Here is a 13427-nt window from a genome sequence, read left to right on the forward strand (position 1 = left end):
ATTTTTTGCAATTAGTAGGCTAAATAGGAAAATAAAAAATTATAGATACTATTTTTACTTTTTTTTTAATTTTAATTGTGTTTGCTATTTTTTCTTCTTTGTCTCTGATTTCAGTTTATGAACCGAAGTAGAAGCACTTGATCGAGCCATACCCTAATCTGGAGTGAATTCTAAGGAGCAATTGTCAATTCATGCAAAATGACCCACCTGTGGTAGTTGACTTACCTTGAAAAGTCAACTATTTGATGATCCACTCGAACTACAAGCACAAATCCGTGGAGAGCTACTAATGGCTCAACAAAGAATGTTGTGTGCTTATGCCTTCCTAACACTAGATGTTGTACGAGGCAGTATTGAGCAACCGACAATTAACGCCAATAATTTCGAGATTACAACGACTACGATGTAGATGATCTAGAATACCTTGCAATTTTGAGAAAATATGATGGAGGACCCAAACCAACATCTTAAGTGATTCCTTCAACTTTGAGATACGTTTAAATATAACAGTGTAACCAATGTCACTGTGTGTATTTAGTTATTCCCCTTTTCTTTAAGTGATAATGCAACTATTTGGTTGGATTCATTAGAGTTGAGTTCTATAACCACGTGGGCCGATTTAGTGGAAAAAAATTATACAAAATTTTCCCACAAGTAGACAATCCAACTTAGGCGTGAGATCACAAGCTTCAAGCAAGTTAAAGGAGAGAATTTGTACAAGACATGGGAGCATTTTAAATTGATGTTAAGGAAGTGCTCCCATCATGGATTGCCAAATGGCTATAATTACAAATATTTTACAATGGTTTAGATGGAAGCTTGAGATCCAGGCTAGATGGTGCATATGGAGGATCTTTTATGAACTACACATACAAGCAAGCCTATCAATTAATTGACGACATGGCCATGAATTTGTATATGTGGCCTAATGAAAGGATTACCTATAACTCGAAACCACCAATAGTGAAATCCATTCACGAAGAAGAGATGCATCAACAAATATTGGAGAGACTAAACCGGTTGGAAACTATTGTTAAACCATCTGACAAAACCCACCTAAAGTTATGGGCCACATTCTGAGAGCCAATCAGATAAGGTGAATTACATGGGCAATAGGGGTGGAAACTCTTATTCAAACATATATAACCCTAGTTGGAAAGATCATCCGAACCTAAGGTGGGGAGGTAATTAAGGAGGCGAAAACCTAATACAAAACTGATCAAGTCCTCCTTATCAACCTTTGCACATACAAATATCTCAAGATAGATCCATGGGGAATGTAACCCCCTAGACTTGGCCTAGACGTTATGGCCAAATTTCAAAAGATACAACAAACACGAAGAAAAGATTTTCAAACCAATTGTGCTTAAATCGTTTTTCTAAAAAACATTTTTTGATTTTAATAGAAATATTGTCAACAAAAAATCTTTAGTAAAATATGTTTAATTTAAATAAATTTCTCGTAGTACTTCAAGTTATTACTTTTTGGTAGATTTGATAAGAAAACTTGTCTTGCAAATTTTAAAATGTTATTTTGTAAAAATTCTATTTTTCAAAAAATCACAGTAGATTAAATAAAACTATGAAATATTTTTATTACAAATTATTTTTGTTTGATAAAACAATTTATATGTTAAATATTAGTGATTTAAAACATTTAAAATCCAAAGTTTATGCATGTATTGTAGCTAACATATCAAAGTACTCATGACATAATTAAAAAAATACAATGTCCAAAACATTCAAAAGAAGAGTTTTAAATACCTTAATTTAATTAAATCTGAGAATCTCCTCCAAATGTTGCATCGAAGTCCTATTCACGAGTATTATCTGAAAAGTTTAAGAAAACTACAAGAGTGAGCTAATAAGCTCAGTGTGAGTTTTATATCATGATCGTTGACAAAAATTATAGTAAACTGAATAAAAATGTCACAGAATACATAACAATCAATTGTGCAGACTTTTATGAAAATGATTATGACAATGCAATATTTTATAAAAACATATATACAGATTTTTCCAAAATTTCCTACCCATCTCTGTTACAAACCAAATAGAGTTCTCCAAAACTCATCCATCCAAAACACACCAATAGGTATATGTAGACAAAGCCACCAAAATTGCAGATAAGCTGCCAGAACAAATGTGTGGTAAAACCACTGATAATGCAGATTATTAATATGTCAAATCTTTCTCCTTATCATATAGCCCCAACCCCGTGAAACATGACATGGCATGCAATCTTAATATCAAAGTAGTAAGCATGTTAAACATGCAATTGTATACAAATTAAAAATTGACAGCCATGGTAATCCATGCTTTACAAATCTGTCATTTTGGATTTTCAATGTAAACAGATCATAATAAACAAATATGCCATGATGCCACGTACCATGAGAATTAGAACAAAACCACATATTAGTAATAAATAACATAGCACATCAAATTGATTTGAGTTTAAATACATACCTTAAGTCCACATAATCACTTACCATGTTATTTTTGCTACTAAATAATACTTTAATAATATTTAATTTATCATATAAATAACATAATAAAAAACATCCTTTTCACACAAATACTTGAAGAGAACCCCTTTAACTTTTATCCAACACGTAATATCCTAAATCGAGCTCGAACTATTCAGATCCAAGTAAATTGAAACTAGATTTGTATCTAACGTAACCAAATTGAAAATTAGAAATCACTCTTAACCTTAAGAAAAATCGCCCAACAAATAAAAATATCCAAACTTACACATCTTGCTTGTAATCACTACTTACTCTTAATCCACTTCTTTTGGAAACTCCCACTTTGATATCACAAAAGGTCTATGGTTTCGGATTAAATCTTCAATCCAAAATAATCTCTTAGTTAGAAGAATATACAACCACTCCCATTAATCAAAACTTCACAAAATGAAATAAAAATTACTTTTCCATAATACTTACACTTTTATTTCCAAAAGTTTGAAAAGAATAACTAAGATTATTGATCTAAATTGGTATGAGAATCTAGTCATCAAAGAAAAAGAAAGAAATAATCAAATAGAAGTTGTTATTTAAAAATAATAATAAGATGAAAAGAAAAGAGAAAAAGTAACTAAAATATAATAGTTGTCAGCGGTGATCTGTGGCGGCGAACGATGGTTGAGAACGGTGGTGGTTTGAAAAGATGTTCAGTAATGGAAGAAGAATAGTCAATTATTTAAGTCAAATAAGAGAAAAGAAATGAAAAGTAGAAGAGAAAAGAAGGAATGAATAGATAGAATAGTGGTGCAAAATGAAAGATGGTGAAAAGAGATAGCACAAAGTGGTTTTTCGTGGTGGTGATATAGTGGTTATTGGTGGATGGTGGAGGAGAAACATTGATCAGTGCACAACAATAGAGAAATAAAATAAACATGGAGGAGAACTTCCAAAGGAGGGTGGCTCACGGTTGTTGATAGGAAGGAGAAAAAGAGAGAATTTGATGACAAAAACAAAGAACATCTTAGCCAAAATGCTTTCAAAGGACGACATCAACTTGCAACCTAATTCAAAACCCAAAATTCAAACTCCCAACATCTCATTGTGAGGAGACAAGGGATGTAACACCCCTAACCCATATCCGCCGTTGGAGTAAAGTTACAAAGTATTATTAGAGTTTATAGAACATTTACAGATAATTCTTTGTAACATCCCGAATTAGGGCCTAGTTAGAATAGTAGTTTTGGGACCATAAATACAACATTAAAATAATTATTTTATGATCATTTTGAGGTCTAGGATATGAAAATAAGCATGTGTTAAAGTTTCATGAAGAAATTCTATGTGTAAGGTGTCCAATTGGAAACTAAGGACCAAATTGAATAAATTGCCAAACTTGGGTTCTAGAAGCAGTTAGTATGAAATTGCTATGGATTATTAATTATAGGTCCTTAAAGAGTAATTTTCCAAATTTCTAAGTTTTTGGACAAAAATGAGCATGCATGGAAAATTTTGGAAGTTTAGTAAAGAAGGGCATTTTAGTCATTTGGTAATAAACTAAATAAAAAGGGAAAAATCAAGCTAAAATCAACTCATTTTCTTCTCCATGCTACCGAAATTCTAAGGTTCTCCATAGCTAGGGTTTTCAACATTTTCAAGCTCAATAGTAAGTACTCCCTAGCCCCATTTTTAACGCTCTTTGTATTTTTGAGATCCTTGTAACATGCTCTCTCTCTCTATTTCTACCCATATTTCAAGCTAAGGTTCATGTTCAAAAATTTACCCATGCATGTGATATTTGTATTTTGATGATTTATGAAGGAATATGAAAGTTTAGAGGATAGTAAACAACTTTTACTAAGTAGTTTTTCATGGAAATGTCTTAAGGGACCATTTTGTAAAAGTTACGAAAATGGGTAGAAAAATGTGAAATGAAAGAAAATGTGGGCTGCTATAGGCAAGAAAAATATTCGGTTAGGCTTGGGTAACTTAGAAATTTCATGCATTTCATTATACGAGCCTTAGGACTAAATTGTAAAAGTGTGAAAGGTGAGGGGCAAATTAGTCATTTTGCCTGGGGTAAGTTTTAAATCCTAAAATAAAAAAGTGATGTATTAAATGTCAAATTTTATTTATATAGACCCCGAGGAACCAATTCCAGAGGTCGATCATGGAAAATGAAAAGTTTCAGAATAGACAAAATACGAAACCGAAGCAATTACCAAGTAAGTTCGTATAACCCGAAGTAAACTCTTAATATACTTAAACATGCGTGTTCTTGAATGTATGAAAATTTAAACATGGGTGATGACACAGGCGACGACACAGGCATGTATAGGCTGTGTGAGGGACACAGGCCAGGGACAGGGGCGTGTGCTTGGCCCTGTGAAAATTCATGTAGGTTCGAAATGAAAAATAAATCCAAATAATTCGACACGGGTGGGACACACGGGCGTGTGCTTTCCCTCCACACGGGCGTGTGACGCATAACCCTAGTAATTTTTCTAAAATTTTCTATAGTTTTTGATTTAGTCTCAGATCATTTTTAATGTATGTTTTGGACCTTGTAGGTCCATAATCGGGACACTATGATGTTGTTTAGTCGGCTTTAAATTATAATGAAATTTTATAACTTGTATTTTTCGAAAGTGTTTGTGTATGTATCTGGTAACACCTCGTACCTTGTCTCGTTCTCGAGTAAGGGTAAGGGGTGTTACATTTAGTGGTATTAGAGCTACGGTTTAGTCGATTCTCAGACTAACGTAGCATGTATTGAGTGTAGCTATACATGCCATTATACAAGTTATGATAGTGTGACATCTCCTAACCATTTTTAATTGTATTTGAATATAGTAAATGTCTTCCAATCAAGCCTAAGATGAGTCCGAGAGAGCCGAAAGCCATGCTCCAGCTTCTGTACAATGAGCTATTTCTAGTAGCAGCAGAAGGCCTATGTCTGAAGGCTGGGAAGAGGCAAGAGCTACCTTCTTCGAGATGATGGATGAATGGTTTAGGGATTATTTGAAAAACTGCCCCAATATACCACGACCTTCTCCACCCCTTGCTCGGCCTGAGGGAGAAGTGCCATAGGGTATGGCACCAGCGAGAATTGGTAAAGCCCCAATAGACAAACTTAGAAAATATGGGGCTGAAGAGTTTAGAGCTAAGGTTGAGGATGATGCTGAACGAGCTAAGTTCTGGCTCGAGAATACTATGCGAGTTTTTGATGAATTGTCATGTACACCCGAGGAATGCTTGAAGTGTGTTGTATCTCTTTTGAAAGATACAACATATCATTGGTGCAAGACGGTATCCTCAGTGATATCGAAGGAAGACATTACATAGGAGTTATTCTAAGCTGAGTTTAAAAAGAAATACATCAGTAAAAGATTTTTAGACTCGAAGTAAAAGGAGTTCCTGGAACTCAAACAAGAAAACAAGACTGTGTCAGAGTACAAAAGGGATTTCTTGAGGTTAAGTCAGTATGCAACGAAGTGGGTCCAATCAGAGATAGAAATGTGTAAGCGTTTTGAGGAAAGCTTGATTGAGGAAATTAAACTACTGATTGAAATCCTTAAAATACGAGAATTTGCTGCATTAGCTGACCGGGCCAAGAAGACCAAAGAGCTAAATAATGAAAGAAAACAAGCTAAGAGAGAAGCTCAAGTTTCGAGCAAGAGGTCTAGCTGTAGAGCACACTCTTTCCCCACAAAGAAATCGAGAAGTTACCAAGAACGTTTCACTTTATCAGTAGGATATTCGGGTAGAGCAAGAAGCTCCAAGCGACATAACCCGAAGTCTTCTTCCCCTATGGTAACTAGTATAGGAAGCATAAATGATCAAAAGCCGAAGTGTAAAAGCTGTAACAAATTTCACTTCAGAGAGTGCCAAATGAAGAGTGGTGCGTGTTTTATATGTGGGTCTCTTGACCATTTTCTCAGAGCCTGCCCGGAGCGGGCTAATAAAGAGGTTGAATTAGCTACGCAACTGAATGCTCCTATTTCTCGAGGCAGACCTCCGAGACATCCCGAAAGTGCAAGTGGCAATCGAACTGTTGCCAAGGATGCTACTACAAAATCAGAGGCTCGAGCCCCGACAAGAACTTATGCAATACACGCTGGAGAGGAAGCCTCTACTCCCAATTTCATCACGGGTACATTTTCTATTTATAATACTCGTGTCATTGCCTTAATTGACCCAGGGTCAACCCATTTGTACATTTGCATGAAATTGGTGTCTAGTATGAATATGTCTGTAGAACCTACAGAATTTGTGATTAAGGTGTCAAACCCTCTAGGCAAGTCAGTCCTAGTTGATAAAATCTGTAAGAATTGTCCCTTGACAATTCGAGGTCATTGTTTTTCGGTTAACCTTATGTTATTGCCATTCAATGAGTTTGATGTAATACTTGGCATGGATCGGTTAGCTGTGCATGATGTGATCGTAAATTGTGGTAGCAATTATATTACATTGAAATGCTCAGATGGTGAGACTCTTTGGATTGATTCAAGCGAGTTGGATACTCCGCCGGTTGTGATTACCTCAATGATGGCTCAAAGGTATATGAGAAAAGGATATGTAGCCTACCTTGCTTTTATGTTAAATACTAAAAAATTTGAGTTCAAATTAGAATCGGTACCAATAGTATGCAAGTATCCAGATGTGTTTCCGGAAGAGCTACCCGGATTACCTCCCGTTAGAGAAGTAGAGTTTGGTATTGAACTTGTAATATCCTGATTTTGGGCCTAGTCGGAATAGCAGTTTTGTGACCACAAAATCTGAGATAGAAATAATTATTTTATGATTATTTTGAGGTCTATGATATGATTGCATGATTTTGTGGAAATTTCGTGAAGAAATTTTGTGCATAAAGTGCTTAAATTGAAATTAGGGACTAAATCGAATAATTTGTAAAACTTGCATTCTAGAAGTTTCTAGTATGAAATTGTTTTGAAATATTAATTAGGAGGTCTTAAATAGAAATTTTACCAATTTCTAAGTCTATGGACAAAAATTGGACATGGATGGAATTTTTGGAAAGTTTAGTAGTAAGGGCATTTTGGTCATTTAGGGGTAAAATGAATTAAAATACAAAATTAAAAGCCAATTTTGCACATCTTCAACCCCATGGCCGAATATAGCAAGGAGAAACCATGGCTAGGGTTTTTCAAGCTTCCAAGCTCGATTGTAAGTCCGTTCTAGCCTCGTTTTTAATGATTTTTACGTTTTAGAGTCCCGGTACCTCAATTTAGCTTATGCTAGCAATAATTTAACCTAGGGTTTATATTTGGAAAAATACCAATAGGTGAAATTTGTGTATTTTGGTGTTTTATGATAGAATATGAGGTTTTAAATTATGTTAGAAACTTGTGCTACTCGGTTTTAAGTGAAAACGAGCAAAAGGCTTAATCGGTAAAAATACCTAATAGTCATAAGTACATGTTAGCGTGAGAATTTGATGTTGCCATAGAAGGGAAAAATGATCAGCATGTCATAAAACATAAGAAAATAGGCTGAAGTTTAATTTACGAGCTTTGGGGAAAAAGTGTAAATATGCAAAAGTTTAGGGGCAAAATTGTAATTTTTCAAAAATATGATTTTGGGTCAATTTGAATAATTTGAGTCCTAATTAAACTATATTTTAAATGATATAGCAAGGAAAACTGAAATTCGGGATAAAATGGGGAAAATACCAAGTTGTGGACGAAATGATAAAAGTAGCCATTTTCGCATACGAGGTAAGTTCATATGTAAATGTTGGTAACATAGTTATTGTTTTAAATGTTTTAATGTTATTTAAATGATATGATAATTATTATGAAATATCATACTTGTGACAATTGTTTGATAATATGTCAAATTATGTGATATACTTGGAAAATGTGAAATGCTACCGAGTATCGGTATCGACATTCCATAGAAGATGGTTGAGACATATGATTGGGAAAATGTCCCGTTGAACCTTAGGAATGGATTAGGATACAAGTGACATGTCACTGGGATATTTGGGCATCCGAACTCGTTGAGTTGAGTCCGAGTTCACTTATGGATGCGAGCGTCCGAACTCGTTGAGTTGAGTCCGAGTTCGTGAAATGTAACTAGGCATCCGAACTCGTTGAGTTGAGTCGAGTTCACTTATGGATGCGAACGCCCGAGCTCGTTGAGTTGAGTCCGAGTTCACTTATGGGCGGGTTACATGGTAGCTTCGCTACATATGTGGCACTTATGTGCAAACTTTCCATGTATCCGTATTATATTCCGATGTGTTCAACGGGTAAAGTTTACTAAAATGGAGGAATACTCAAGATGAAAGGGACGTATTGGTAAGTGTTGTAAAATGGGTACTTTGAACAGGAATGTACTTAACCCTCGGGTTGAAAAATCGATATAACAACAATATGGTAAGATGATAAATGAAAATGTGATATGAATGTCTTGGTGATGATTATGCAAATGATGTTTTATGTTTGCTTATGTGGTTATGTTACTTATTATTTGCATGTGAACTTATTAAGCATTTATGCTTACTCCCTCTGTTTCATTCCTTGTAGTTTTGACAAGCCAGCTCGGAAATCGGGAACGGTCGGAGGCTCGCTCACACTATTCGTATACCATCTTGGCATAATGGATTGTATATTTTGAGTATGGCATGTATAGCATTATAATCATTTTGTATATATGGTCTTATGATATGGTTATTGAGTGGTATGGAAATGCTTGGTAATGATTAGCCATTGGAATGGCTAATCATGATCATATTTGGTGTTATGTATGTCAAATTGCTAGCTAATCCATGGAAACCATGAAATAGGTAAAATTTACCATAAAATAGATTCTGACAGCAGTAGTGACGTGAATTTGAAAAATCACTAAAAATAGTAAAAATAAAATTAAATAATGAATAAGTTATGGAATCGAATCTTGATGAGTCTATTTTCATATGGAAGAAGCGAAACAGGTATATGAGCTATATTTTATGAGATGTTTAAATTTTTGTGAAACAGGGCCAGAGCTATTTCTGGATCCCCTATTCTTACTTTGGAAATTCACCATAAATTTTAAAAATATAATTAGAAGTCATGCTTTATATGTACAGATTCCTTATTGAGTCTAGTTTTATTAGAGACAAACGGAATAGTCGTTGAAGCTCTGTACAGGGAGATATCTGATTCGTAATACATAGAGGTCAGAGTAGTCAAACCCTAAAACAGGGGAGACTTTAACTAATAAACTGTACTAATTGGCCTGACCAAAAATTATAGAAAAAAATTAGTAGATAGATATATGAATCTAGTTTTAGGAAAAATTTACGAAATTGGATTTTGAGTTTCAGAACTCGAGATATGATTTTTAAAGCGACTGTGATGCAGTTAGCCAGCTTGTCTGGAAATTTTAAAATGAATTGTATGAGCTGTTTAAGTAATGAACTAAGTCCGTTAACACCTCGTGTTCGACTCCGAAAATGGTCTCGGGTACGGGGCGTTACAGAACTGGTGCCTGGGACAGCTCCTATTTCTATTGCTCCGTATAGGATGGCACCAACCGAGATGAAAGAGTTAAAAGCACAGTTGCAAGAACTGACGGATAAAGGTTTTACAAGACCTATTTTTTCGCCTTGGGGTGCTCTGGTATTATTTGTAAAGAAGAAAGATGGTTCTATGAGGCTATGTATAAACTACCGACAACTCAACAAGGTAACTATCAAGAACAAGTATCTATCATCGAGGATTGATGATCTATTTGATCAATTAAGGGGAGCCACTACGTTTTCTATGATAGACCTGAGATCCGGCTACTACCAGTTACGAGTTAAAGAGTCGGACGTACGTAAGATCGCTTTCAGAACAAGGTATGGTCATTTCAAGTTCTTGATCATGCCTTTTGGTCTAACGAACACCCTAGTTGTGTTTATGGACTTAATGAATCGTGTTTTTTGACCATACTTAGACAAGTTTGTCATTGTGTATATTGATGATATCCTGATTTATTCCAAGGATGAGACTGAGCATGCGAAGCATTTGAGAATGGTTTTATAGATCTTACAGGACAAACAATTGTATGCTAAATTTAGCAACTATGAGTTTTGGCTCCGAGAGGTTGGATTCCTCAGTCACATTGTGTCAGATGATGGCATTTGAGTTGATCCAAATAAGATATCTGCTATTGTTGAGTGGAAGCTGCCGAAGAATGTAACTGAGGTTAGAAGCTTTTTGTGCTTAGCTGGTTACTATCGACACTTCGTAAAAGGGTTTTCAATGATTACAACTCCTTTGACAAGGTTGTTATAAAAAAGATGTTAAGTTTGAATGGTCAGAGAAGTGTCAGCAGAGTTTCAAGAAATTGAAGACGTTGCTAACCGAAACTCCAATTTTAGTGCAACTCGAGCCGAGAAAAGAATTCATGGTCTTTAGTGACGCTTTCTTAAATGGACTGGGTTGCATGCTTATGCAAGAGGGAAAAGTAATAGCATATGCTTCGAGGCAACTAAAGCTGGTTGAGAAAAATTATCCAACACAAGACTTGGAGCTAGCTGCCATTGTATTTGCCTTGAAGATTTGGAGGCACCATTTGTATGGCGAAACTTACCATATATTTATAGATCACAAGAGTTTGAAATATTTGATGACTCAAAAAGAATTGAATTTGAGACAATGGAGATGGCTAGAGCTAATTAAAGATTATAAACTGATCATTGACTACTACCCGGGAAAGGCAAATGTGGTTGCAGATGCACTAAGCAGAAAATCCTTATTTGCTTTAAGAGCCTTGAACATGCAGTTGGCCTTGTGAGATGATGGTTCGGTTTTGGCAGAGTTAAGAGACAGACCAACGTTTCTACAAGAAATTTGTGTAGCTCAGATTAATGATAGAGATTTACAAGCCAAGAGAACTCAATATGAGACAGGTACTGAATCAGATTTTCGGATTGGTCTCAACAGTTGCTTGATGTTCAGAGACAGGATCTGTGTACCGAGAGACGACGAGCTTATTTGGAAAATTTTGCAAGAGGCGCATGATAGCCATTTATCTATTCATCTGGGAGGTACTAAGATGTACAACGATTTGAAGAAAATGTACTGGTGGAATGTCATGAAAAGAGACATCTCTGAATTTTGTATCGAAATACTTGATATGTCAACAAGTCAAGGCTGAACACCAAATACTTTCAGGTTTATTACAGCCCGTGATGGTTCCCGAATGGAAATGAGACATGATTACTATGGATTTTGTGACAAGGTTGCCGTTAACACCAAAGAAGAAAGATGCCATTTGGGTTATAGTTGATAGACTAACGAAGTCGACTCATTTTATTCCTGTACAGATAGATTTCTCTCTTGACGGATTGGCAGACTTGTACATATCCGAGAGTGTAAGATTACATGGGGTACCGTTATCGATTATTTCGGATAGGGACCCGAGATTCACTTCGAGATTTTGTAAGAAGCTGTAAGAAGCCTTGGGTACAAAGTTGAGTTTTAGTACGGTATTCCACCCACAGACAGATGGTCAGTCTGAACGGATGATTCAAACCTCGAGGACATGTTAAGGTGTTGTGTCTTTGAACTTCAAGGCAGTTAGGAAAAATATTTACCATTGGTGGAATTTGCCTACAACAACAATTTCTAGACGAGTTTAAAAATGGCACCTTATGAGGCATTATATGGCCGAAAGTGTCAGACACCATTGTACTGGACAGAACTGAAAGAGCACCAGATTCATGGAGTTGATTTGATTAAGGAAACTGAAGAAAAGGTTAAAGTTATCATTATGAGGTCTAGTCAGAATAGAAGTTTTGGGACCACAAATCCAACGTTAAAATAATTATTTTATGATCATTATGAGGTCTAGGATATGAAAATAAGCATGCGTTAAAGTTTCATGAAGAAATTCTATGTGTAAGGTGTCCAACTGGAAACTAAGGACCAAATTGAATAAATTGCAAAACTTGGGTTCTAGAAGCAATTAGTATGAAATTGCCATGGATTATTAATTAGAGGTAATTAAAGAGTAATTTTCCAAATTTCTAAGTTTTTGGAAAAAAAGGGCATGCATGCAAAATTTTGGAAGTTTAGTAAGGAAGGGCATTTTGGTCACTTGGTAATAAACTAAATAAAAAGGGAAAAATCAAGCTAAAATCAGATCATTTTCTTCTCCATGTTGCCGAAATTGTAAGGGTCTCCATAGCTGGGATTTGCAACATTTTCAAGCTCAATAGTAAGTGCTCCCTAGCCCCGTTTTTAACGCTTTTCGTATTTTTGAGATCCTCACAACATGCTCTCTCTATTTCTACGCATATTTCAAGCTAGGGTTCATATTAAAAAATTTACCCATGCATGAGATGCTTGTATTTTGATGATTTATGGAGAAATGTGAGAGTTTCAAGGATAGTAAACAATTTTTACTAAGTAGTTTTTCATGGAAATGGCTTAAGGGACCATTTTATAAAAGTTGTGAAAATAGGTAGAAAAATGTGAAATGAAAGAAAATTTGGGCTACTATAGGCAAGAAAAATATTCGGCTAGGCTTGGGTAACTTAGAAATTTCATGCATTTCATTATACTAGCCTTAGGACTAAATTGTAAAAGTGTGAAAGGTTAGGGGAAAATTGGTTATTTTGCCCAGGAGTGACTTTTAAATCCTAAAATGAAAAATGTGATGTATTAATAGTCAAATTTTATTGATATAGACCCTGAGGAACCAATTCTGGAGGTTGACCATGGAAAACGAAAGGTTTCAGAACAACCGAAATACGAAACTGAAGCAATTACTAGGTAAGTTTGTATAACCCAAAGTAAACTCTTAATATACTTAAACATGCGTATTCTTGAATGTATGAAAAATTAGATATTCATTGCATGATAATTTATGTAATGTGCTTGTGTGAATGAAAGATAAATGTCCCGGTTGAAAAAAAAGGGGAAATCCGACGAATAAATTATGGCTTACATGACATGAGAT

At 35.2% G+C, this 13427-nt stretch overlaps 1 non-coding gene across 1 annotated transcript; it reads right to left on the reverse strand.

Moving 5' to 3' along the window:
- Positions 1-664: 664 nt before the first annotated feature.
- Positions 665-771, reverse strand: LOC121226287 (small nucleolar RNA R71). Its single transcript, XR_005924130.1, has one exon. It is a non-coding gene; the product is annotated as a small nucleolar RNA R71 (small nucleolar RNA).
- Between the last annotated feature and the right edge of the window lie 12656 nt (positions 772-13427).

This window comes from Gossypium hirsutum, unplaced genomic scaffold, assembly GCF_007990345.1.
Source record: "Gossypium hirsutum isolate 1008001.06 unplaced genomic scaffold, Gossypium_hirsutum_v2.1 scaffold_54, whole genome shotgun sequence".
In the NCBI taxonomy this organism is placed as follows: Eukaryota; Viridiplantae; Streptophyta; class Magnoliopsida; order Malvales; family Malvaceae; genus Gossypium; species Gossypium hirsutum.